The sequence below is a fragment of the Mobula hypostoma genome, chromosome 2, assembly GCF_963921235.1.
Source record: "Mobula hypostoma chromosome 2, sMobHyp1.1, whole genome shotgun sequence".
NCBI classification, from domain to species: Eukaryota; Metazoa; Chordata; class Chondrichthyes; order Myliobatiformes; family Myliobatidae; genus Mobula; species Mobula hypostoma.
The window spans coordinates 90,932,476-90,943,656 of record NC_086098.1 but is presented as its reverse complement, the minus strand read 5'-3'; the positions used below and the strand labels follow the sequence as shown (position 1 = coordinate 90,943,656).

The 11,181-nt window shown below is 41.5% G+C and overlaps 1 protein-coding gene across 1 annotated transcript in view; it reads left to right on the top strand.

The window, feature by feature from the left end:
• The first annotated feature begins 2,491 nt into the window (after positions 1-2,491).
• Positions 2,492-11,181, top strand: part of LOC134342305 (protein eyes shut homolog) — a 142,751-nt gene continuing 134,061 nt past the window's right edge. Inside the window, exon 1 of the mRNA XM_063040267.1 lies at positions 2,492-2,613. The gene's annotated coding sequence lies outside the window, so the exon portion shown is untranslated. The remainder of the gene's footprint in view (positions 2,614-11,181) is intronic.

The window sequence follows — 11,181 nt, the reverse complement described above, 5'->3', positions numbered from 1 at the left end:
AGCAGTCTCCTGGTCGAGTGAGCTCAGCACGTAGTAGTAGCGAGTGGACTCCGAGGTTATCTGCCAAATGTGGAATTGTGTTTCTGCTTGTTCGAACCATAATTAGGGTCGCAGCGTCCAGAAGCTTGGCAGTTTTAATGAAACTGCGTGAACAGATGCAGCGTCGGTCATCTCTGGTCCAAATATCGTTTGGGCCGTCGGGGTCACCAATTGTAGCGGTGTGCTACACACAGTGCTAGAATAACCACACGGAGTCGGTGAGTTAGAGTTGCGATGAAAGAGATTTATTCAAACTTCGCGGCCTGCTTTAAAGCCTTCCCGTTCCCGCCCTCCCTGGGCGGGATTGCTGTGGGGAATGCATATTCCCAGACCCTTTCTGCGTGTGGGATTTTCCCCCTGCTGGTGAAGATGGCCTGGCGCCCTTTCTGGGGCCGGCCCTCTGCCTGCGCACGCTGTTGTGAGCCGGTTCGTGTGTGCTAGGAAGTGGGTCGCCACAGACATATATATACTTTCCCTTACAGCCCAAATCTACAGAGCCTCTGTTAAGTGTGAAATGATTGTGAAGAGATGATAAGATGAAATAGTAACTTCTTTTTCCTTCTCAAACTCTGTTATTTAAAAAGGTGCAAAGATCAAAAAGAAAACTGTAGCTATCTGGTCTCATGGGACAAACAAGTTTGCCACGATTTAAACAAGAATGCACTCATGCTTTGTAATTCCATGGATCCAGATTAATAATGCAGAAGTGAAATGTCACTGCATTCCATAAACCGAGCCTTCCCTGAGAACATGGATTATGAATGAATGAAACAGATGGATAGCTTGATTTGACAAGCCCATGAGGATGAACATGTCCAGTTAAATCACTCACTAAGTAATAAACATGCTGTGGCCACTTTATTAGGTACACCTGCTTGTTAATGGAAATATCTGATCAGCCAATCATGTGGTAGCAACTCAATGCATAAAAGCATGCAGACATGATCAAGAGGTTCAGTTGTTCAATCCTAACATAGGAACGGTGTAGAAATGTGATCGAAGTGACTTTGACTGTGGAATAACCTTTGGTGCCAGCAGAAGTGATTGAGCATTTTAGAAACTGCTGACCTCCTGGGAATATCATACACAACAGTCTCTAGAGTTTACAGAGAATAGAGCAAGAAACAAAAATAAATCAGTGAGTGGCAGTTCTGTGGTTGAAAATGCCCTGTTAATGAGATTAGTCAGAGGAGAATGGCCAGACTGGTTCAAGCTGACAAGGAGGTGACAGTAACTCAGATAACCACGTATTACAACAGTGGTGTGCAGAAGAGCATCTCTGAACTTACAGCACGTCGAACCTTGAAGCGGATGGGCTACAGCAGCAGAAGACCGTAAAAATACACTCAGTGGCCACTGTATTACATACAGGAGGTGTCTAATAAAGTGGCCACTAAATATATAGCTATGGACGGTCTTGTGTAGATAGGATGTACAATAGATGGATTATAATAATTCTTTCCAACAGTGATGAATTTATGGGATATTTGGGGATTAGTAATCAGTCAGTAGTACATATTCCTTTTGAGGAAAGGATCTAAATTGCTTTTTAAATATGTCTTTTACACAACAGGAGATTGATAGGATGCAGAGCTGGGCTGAGAAGTGGCAGATGGTGTTCAATATGGAAAAATGTGAAGAGATTCACTTTGGAAGGTCAAACTTGAAGGCAGAATAAATAGTTAATGAGAAAGTTCTTAGTGTGAAGGAATGGAGGGTATTCACCGATATACCTTCAAAGTTGCAACACAAGTTAATAGCATTGTTAAGAAGGCATATGGTGTGCTGATCTTCATTACTTGGAGCATTGAGTTCAAAAGTCACAAGGTAATGTTGGAGCCTTCTTAAACACTGGCTAGACCACACCTGGAATATTGTGTTCATTTCTGGATACTCACTATAGGAAGGATGTGGAATCTTTAGAGACGGTACTGAAGAGATTTACCAGGATGATGCCTGGATTAAAAAGCATATGCCATGAGGATAGGTTGAGCAAGAGGATAGGTTTTCTCCTTGGACAGAAGCTGGATGAGAGGTGATTTGACAGAGATGTACAAGATGATGAGGCATAGTTGAAATGGACAGCCGGAGACTTTTTCCCAGGGTGGAACTGGGTAGAATATGGGGGGGCGGGGAATTGATGGGAGCGTTGGGGACATAAAGTAGGCCAGGGTAGGACTCGTATAAAAATGAGTACTTAAACATTGTTATGAACTTGATGGACCAAGTAGCCTCTTTCTCTGCTGCACTTTTCTCTGATTGCATGAGTCCTCTTGTTTTATCGACATCTCAGTTGCAACTGCAATGATTCTGAATAACTGTCATAATCCTTGCCTCTGTTCTTTCTATCCAGGAAAGCTTTGGACCAATTTATCTTGGTGGTGCTCCAAAAGAAAATGAAGTATTTCCAGAAATGGGAGAGGTGCGTAGTTATGTAGGCTGCATCCGTGAGCTGCAGGTGAACAACAATGAACTCTTCCTTCTAGAGGAGGCAATAAGTGGAAAGAACATAATTAATTGCGATGTTCCAGTCTGTGACTATCAACCCTGCAGAAATGGTGCTACTTGTGTCAGGTAAGCAGTTAAACAGCATTTCAGAAAAGAGCATAAGGTCACGAATAGTAGGGCTTGCAGGCTTAAGTCAGTCTTGATTCATTACTTGGACACCTCAGAGTAGGAAGAATGGTGTCTGTAGGTTCAGAAGACTATTTTTCAATTTAGATTCTGTTTCAGACTTGGTGGCCACTTTATTAGGTACACCTGCTCAGTAATGCAAATATCTAATCTAATGTGGCAACAACTCAATGTATAAAAGCATGCAGACATTGTCAAGAAGTTCAGTTGTTTATTGGATAAAATATCAGAATGGGGAAGATATCTGACCCAAGTGACTTTGACCATGGAATGATTGTTGGTACCAGGTGGGGTGGTTTGAGTATCTCAGAAACTGTTGATCTCCTAGGATTTTCACACACAACAGTCTCTGGATGACAACAATTTAAATAACCACACATTACAATAGTGGTGTGCAGAAGAGCATCTCTGAACACACAACACGTTGATTCTTGAAGCGGATGGGCTACAGCAACAGAAGACCAAGAACATACACTCAGTGGCCACTTTATTAGGTACAGGAGGCACCTAATAAGCTGGCCACTGAAGGCACTGTGAAATGTGTAATTTATGATAACAACCAACACAACATAAGGATGTGCTGGCAGAGACCACAAGTATCACCATACATTCCAGTGATAATGTAACATGCCCACAGTATCCAGTAAAACAACACAATCAACATCAATAACACAACAACAGCAATAAATACATGTATGGAAATCCATTAGTCTGGTGATCATGACAGACAAATGGCCTGTAACAGATTCTGTTGTGATAGCAGGAGATTCCGAGTAAACAGCAGGCGAATGTGATGTTCACAGATGTATGTCAGCATCTTGATTTGTAAATGATTTAAGACAACTTCTGAACAAGCATAAAACATAAATATTCCAACACCCACAGGCCCACTCTAAGATCAATCTAACCCTTCCCTTCTACATAGACCTCCATTTTTCTTTTATCCATGAGTTCTCAAATGCCCCTTATGTATCCACCATCATTCCTGACAGGGCGTTCCAGACACCGACAATTCTTTGTGTAAAAACTCACCTCTGTCATCCCCCCAGTACTTCCTCCAATCACCTTAAAATTATCCCCCTTCATATTAGCCATTTCTGCCCTGGGAAAAAATCTCTGGTTATCTATTTGATCAATGCTTCTTATCATTTTGTACACCTCTAACAAGTCACCTCTCATCCCCTTGCTCGCTCAACCTGTCTTTGTAAGACACACTATCTTGTCTAGTCAGCATCCAGAGGTTTGGGAATATACAAGATGCTCAATAAATCCAAAAAAAGCAATTAACTTAAGGGAGGCACAAATTGACTAAGGAACAGAAAATAAGGGATTTCATGAAATGAAGTGAACTGAAGAGTTAAAGCCTTATTTCCAACAGCCATGTATACTGTAACTGGCAATCAGTCTTTACCACTCTCTGCTGTTTCACTGGTTACTTGCTGAACAGAGGTAACTTCAGTCATTTCTTCTGTTCAATATATTTATAATCCGGTAGAGGGCTGTAAATGGGACAATCAGATATTATACCACAAGACACAGAAGCAGAACTGGGCCATTCAGTCCACTACTGGAAGCATCTTCTCCACATCAAATCTGTACAGACATTTCAATATTCGATAGGTTTCAATGCGATCCCTCCTCATTCTTCTAAACTCCAGTGAGTACAGGTCCAGAGCCATCAAATGCTTCTCATATGTTAACCCTTTCATTCCTGGGATCATTCTCAAGAACATCTGTTGGACTCTCTCCAATGCCAGCACATCCTTTCTTAGATAGGGGGCCCAAAATGGCTCAGAATACTCCAAGTGCTGTCTAACCAATGTTTTATAAAGCATCAGCATTACATCCTTGCTTCTGTATTCTAGTTTTCCGAAAATGAATGCTAGTATTGCATTTTCCTTCCTTACCAGTGACTAAACCTGCAAGTTAACCTTCAGGGAATCCTGCACAAGGACACTCAAGTCCCTCTGCTCTTCCAAAATTTGAATTTTTACAAAATAAACAATGCTTTATTGCTCTTGCCAAAGTGCATGACCATGCATTTCCCTACATTGTATTCCATCTGCCACTTCTTTGCCAATTCCCCAATCTGTCCGTGTCCTTCTGCAAACATCCTGCTTCCTCAACACAACCTGCCTTTCCACCTATCATTGTATCATCTGTAAACCTGGCCTCCAAATCATTGACATACAAAGTGAAAAGAAACATTCCCAACACTGAACTGTGCGGTGACCAGTGGAGGCAAAGATTGGGAATAAAGAGGACCTTTGCTGGCGGCAGCCAACAAGAAAAGGTCCCCTTTATTCCCAATCTTTGCCTCCTTCCAGTCAGCCAGTCTTTAATCCAGTGTAGTACCTTATCCATAAGACCATGGGCTCTTATTTTGTTAAGCAGCATCATGTGTGGCACCTTGTCAAAGGCCTTCTGAAAATCTAAATAACCACTATCCACTTACTCTCCTTTCTCTATCCCGCTTGTTATTTCATCAAAGAATTTTAACAGTTTTGTCAGGCAAGGTTTCCTCTTTAGGAAGCCATTCTGACTTTGGCCTATTTTATCATGTGCCTCCAAGTACTCTGAAACTACATCCTTAACAATCAACTCCAACATCTTCCTAACTTTTGAGGTCAGACTAATTGGCTTATGAATTCCTTTCTTCTGCCTCGCTCCCTTCTTGAAGAGTGGAGTGACATTTGAAATTTTCCAGTCCAGAATCTAATGATTCTTGAAAAATCATTAATAATGCCTCCACAGTCTCTTCAGCTACCTCTTTGAGAACGCTGAGGTGTAGTCTTATCTACCTTCAGATTTTTCAGCTTCCTATGCACATTCTCCTTAGTAATAGCAGCAACACTCTCTCTGCCCCCTGGTAGCCTTGCATTTCTGGCATTCTGTTTGTTTCTTCCACACTGAAGACTGACACAATATACTTATTAAGTGTGTCTGCCATTACTCTCCAGCATCATTTTCCAGCAGTCTGATATACACTTTCTTCTCTCTCTACTCTTTATACTGTACATCTGAAAAAGAACTTTTTGTATCCTCTTTTATATTATTGGCTAGCTTACCTTCATATTTCATATTTGCTCCCTTTATAGCTTTTTTAGTTGCCATCTGTTGGTTTTTAAAAGCTTCCAATCCTCTATCTTCCCACTAATTTTTGCTATATTATACACTGTCAATTTTCCTTTTATGATGCCTTTGACTTCCCTTGTCAGGCACAGTTGCTTCATCCTCCTTCATCCTTCTTCATACTTCTTCATCTTTGGGATGTATCTTTCCAGCAGCTTCCAAATTTCCTCCAGAAATACCAGCCAATGCTGTTCTGCCATCATTCCTGCTAATGTCCCCTTCCAGTCAACTTAGGCCAACTCCTCTATCATGCCTCTGTAATTCCTTTTACTCCACTGTAATACTGACACATCCAATTCTGGTTCTTCCTTTTCAAACTACAAAGTGAATTCTATCATATTATGATCACTGACTCCTAAGGGTTCCTTTATCTTAAGTTTCCTAATCAAATCTGAGTTATCACATAACACCCAATCCAGAATTGCTATTCCACTAGCTGGCCCAACCTCAAGCTGCTCTAAAAAGCCATCTCATAGGCATTCTTCAAATTCCTTCTCTTGGGATCTAACACCAACCAAATTTTCCCAATCTACCTGCATATTTAAATCCCTATGATTATCACAACATTGCCATTTTATATGCTTTTTCTATCGCCTGCCCTACATCTTCTGATCTATGTCACCTAAGGATTTGATTTCATTTTTTTTACCAACAGAGCCAACTCAGCCCCTCTTCTACTTGCTTGACTTTTCAGTACATGTGTATCCTTGGATATTAAGCATTATAATGTTCTTTCAGCATTGACACAGAGTTGTCCATAATGTCATACCTGCCAATTTCTAACTATGGTACATGATCATCTACCTTATTCTGTATACTGTGTGCTTTCAAATATAACACCATCAGTCCTCTGTACATTACTGTTTTTTCATTTTGCTCCCGTTACACTTTAACTCATTCCACTGACTATAATTTTGCCCTATCATCTGACTATCCTTCACAATTTCACTACACACGGTATTTATTTGTATACTATGAGACTGCTCCATTGGCAACCCTATCACTACAGTTCCCATCCCCCTGCCAAATTAGTTTAACTCCTCCCCAGGAGCTCTAGCAAAACTGCCCATAAGGACATTAATCCCCCTTGGGTTCAGGTGTAACCCATCCTTTTTCTACAGATTATATCTTATTCAGAAGAGATCCCAATGAAACCCTTATCCCCACACCAATTTTTCAACCATGCATTCATCTGCCAAATTATCCTATTTTTACCCTCACTGTCCTGTAGCACAAGTAGCAATCCAGAGATTACTACCCTGGTGGTCCTGCTTTTCAGTTTTCTGCCTAACTTCCTACATTCTCTCTTCAGAACCTCCTCCCTTTTCCTACCTATGTTGTTGGTACCAATCTGCACTATGACTTCCGGTCGTTCACCCTCCCCGTTTAGAATGCGGACAACCAGATCTGAAACATCCCTAGCCCTGACATCTGGGAGGCAACATACCATCGCAGTGTCTCTTTCACATCCACAGAATATGGCTTTCTGCATCTCTAGTTATGGAATCCCCTTTCACTACTGCACTCCTCTTCATATACTTCTGTTCGGAGTCACGGAGTTCAACTCAATGTCTGAAACTTGGTCACTGTGGCTTCCCCTTGGTAGGTCATTCCTCCGCCTCCCCCAAGAATATCCAAAGCAGTATACTTATTATTGAGAGGAGCAGCCACTTGGGTAATCTTCACTGGCTGCCTTTTCCCTTTTCCTCTCCATACAGTAACGCAGGGACCTGCCTCCAGCAACTTAGGAGTGACTATCTCCCTGTAACTTCTATCTATCGGCTACAGTTCCTTAACGTGGTCTCTGAGAAGCTGCAGTTCAGTGCATTTCATGCAGATGTCGTCATCAGGGAGACTGGAGCTCTCCCAAATTTTCCTCATCTCACACAAGTAACATACCACTACCTCCAGATCAATTCTCAGCATATTAACTCTGTATTAACAGAAAAAATACTTACTAGAAACATTCTTACTTACTTCCTTAGGACCTTTGCCTGTGCTTGCCCAAGCCTGTTGAGCCTGAGCCAGACCATTCTAATACTGTCCCACTTACACAATGGCCACTCCCCTACACCTTTTTTTATTGCTACAGCTTGAGAAAGAAACCGAAAGCATCTGAGCTTTTCTTTAAACATTGCACAGCATCACCATCGAACAACCACTCATGCTGATTGCTGCCCACCGAGCTGTTGATCAGTCTCTGGCTGTGAAAAGCGTGCCTGACTTGAGTCTTGACATTCTTTTGACAGGATCGATCCTGTGTTCCATTATCTCACTTTCCCTGTTGATAGCTTTCCGAATTAGCCTTATCAGTACCATTTATCACTTCTGCTGTCTTATCAAGTCAGGTTTAATACCTTTGGCCTTTTCCTCAGGGTATTTCACTTGGCTATTTTCATTATTACATTTGTATTCATCATTCCCCTCTCTGCGGACATAAGAGGCTAGACACTGGACATCACCCTTTCTGTTTGATGCACTGGACCCGTGCTGTGTAAAGCACAAATATTGAGTCATGACTAATTAAAAATACACTGACTAGCCACTTCATTAGGTACAGGAGTGGAATCCCGGTGTGGTCTTTGGCTGCTGTTACCCATCTGCTTCAACATGCTCAGAGAAGCACCCCACTGTTGTATCGCATGGTTATTTGAGTTGCTGTCACCTTTCTGTCAGTTTGACCCAGTCTGATCACTCTCCTCTGACCTCTCTCATTAACAAGGCTTCTTTACCCCCACAGAACCACTGCTCACTGGATTTTTTGTGTTTTTCGCACCATTCTCTGTAAACTCTGGAGACGATTCTGCCAGAAAATACAAGGATATAAGCAGTTTCTGCTATACTAAAACCACCTTATCCGGCACCAACAATCATTACATGGTCAAAGTTACTTAGATCACATTTCTTCCCCATTCTGGTCTTTGCTCTGACTACTGAACCTCTTGATCATGTCAGCATGCTTTTATGCATGGAGTTGCTGCCACATGATTGGCTGATTAGATATTTGCATTAATGAGCAGGTGTATAGATGTACCTAATAAAATGGCTACTGAGTGTAAATAGTGAAACTGGTTAAAAAATATCATCCCATACAGCATTAGCGTGGTTTAATCAGGTACCCTGGTGTCAACAGAGTATTCCTATAAGTAGCAAGGCAGAGACAAAGGAGCCTGATGTGCTTCTCACTGTGTGACACAGTGATTCACTCTTGATGTAAGGCATTGTGCTAACCTGCAATGCTACCCTGTCACCCAAGTTCTTTAGTGTTGCTCGGTGAACTGAAATAGGAAGAATGAACTTTGATTGCATTAAATACACAAAGTAGATTTCTAATTTGCTGGTGTCTTTTTGGTTTCCAAAGGGTTATAATCAGAAGCATCCAGGATTAAAATAGCAATTGAGGAGATAGTATAGGACAATCACAGTTGTACGTGTGAACAGACTAATATTGATTGTACTTGAAGAACACTGCATCTTAGTACAATTTAATGTTTGCGATTTGCCTAGTACTAATTGGTGGACACAAAATAATCTGCAGATGCTGGGGTCAAATCAACACTCACAACATGCTGGAGGAACTCAGCAGGTCGGGCAGCACCCGTGGAAAAGATCGGTTGACAGAAGGGTTCTGGCCCAAAACGTCGACCGATCTTTTCCACGGATGCTGCCCGACCTGCTGAGTTCCTCCAGCGTGTTGTGAGTGTTGCTTTGACTAATTGGTGGAGCTGTTTCACCAGCCAGCTGACAAGACAAGGGTGTAGACCATGAGACCATAAGACATAGAGACAGGATTAGGCCATTTGGCCTGTTGAGTCTATTCTGCCATTCAATCATGGCTGATTTATCACTCCTCTCAAACCATGCTCTGGCTTTTTCCCCATAACCTTTGCTGCCCCTACTATTAAGAATAGTTCATCTCTGCTTTAAATATATCCAATGATTTGTCCTCCACAGTTGTCTGTAGCAAGAAATTCCACAGATTCATCGCCCTCAGTCTACTGGTTCAAAGCCATGCAGAGGTAGAGTATTAATCACCAAATAATATGTCTGAGTGACTTTGGTTGACAGATAAACATTGAGCTGGAAGCTGCATGGAATGCTTTTTCAGATGACAGAATGGGATCACTTGCATCCATGTTAAAGGTAGACAGCAATATTGGAAAAGGTAGACAGCAATATTGGAAAAGGTAGCTGCAGCAATAGCATACATTTTTATTTCTCTTCTTAATGTCGTGAGGTACCCCAAAACATTTCAAAGGGGATTTGTCAGTGAAAACTAACAACATTTGATAATTATAAATTCACATTTATAAATAAGTTCTGCACAGCTGGGTTTAAGCTAGAGTTGCAGGGGGTTTAGAAAAAGAGCACCAGAGCAGATCGCGGAGTGGTTAGGGAGAAAGATGTTGTTAAGCTGACATACAAAGTCAGGAATTAAAAGTTTGAGTATGATGGAACTATTGTTCTGAGCTGCATGTATTTCAAAGCAAGGAATTTTGAAGGGAAGGCAGATGAACTCAGGGCATGGATCAGCACATGGAATCATGACATTGTAGCCATTAGAGAGACTTGGTGACAGGAGGGGCAGGACTAGCAGCTCGATGTTCTGGGCTTCCATTGTTTCGGACATGATATAGTGGGACAGATTAAAAGGGGAAGAGATGGCACCACCAGTCAGGGAAAATGTCATGGCAGTGTTCAGTCAGGACAGACTGGAGAACTTGTCTATGAGCAGAACTGAGGAATAAGAAAGGTATGACCCTGTTAATGGATTATATTATAGAAAACTCAAGCCTGCAGGGTTTAGAGGAGCAAATTTGTAAGAGATTGCAGACTGTTGAAAGAAACATAAGGTTGTGAGGGGGTGATTTTAACTTTCCACATATTGACTGGGACTCCCTTACTGTAAAAGAGCTGAATGGGAAAGAGTTTTTCAAATATGTTCAGAAAAGTGTCCTTAATCAGTACATAGAAGTCCCAACTAGAGAGAGCGTGAGATACTAGATCTTCTATTAGGGAATGAGACAGAGCAGGTGACAGTAGTTTGTGTAGGAGAACACTTTACACCTAATGATTGGAACGCCATTAATTTCAAGGTAGTTATAGAAAAGGATAGGTTTGGTCTTTGGGTTAAGATATATTGGAGAAAGGCCAATATTGATGGCCTCAGATCAGATCTGGCAAGTACAGGTTGGGACATGTTTTCTGCTAAAACCATACTTGGTAAGTGGGAAGCCTTCAAACGTGAAATTTTGAGAGTACAGAGTTTAGATATTCCTGTCAGAGTAAAAAATAAGAATAACAGGATTAGGGAACCTTTGTTTTCAAGAAATAATGAGGTCCTGGTTAAGAAAAAGAAGTAGGTGCATAGCAAGT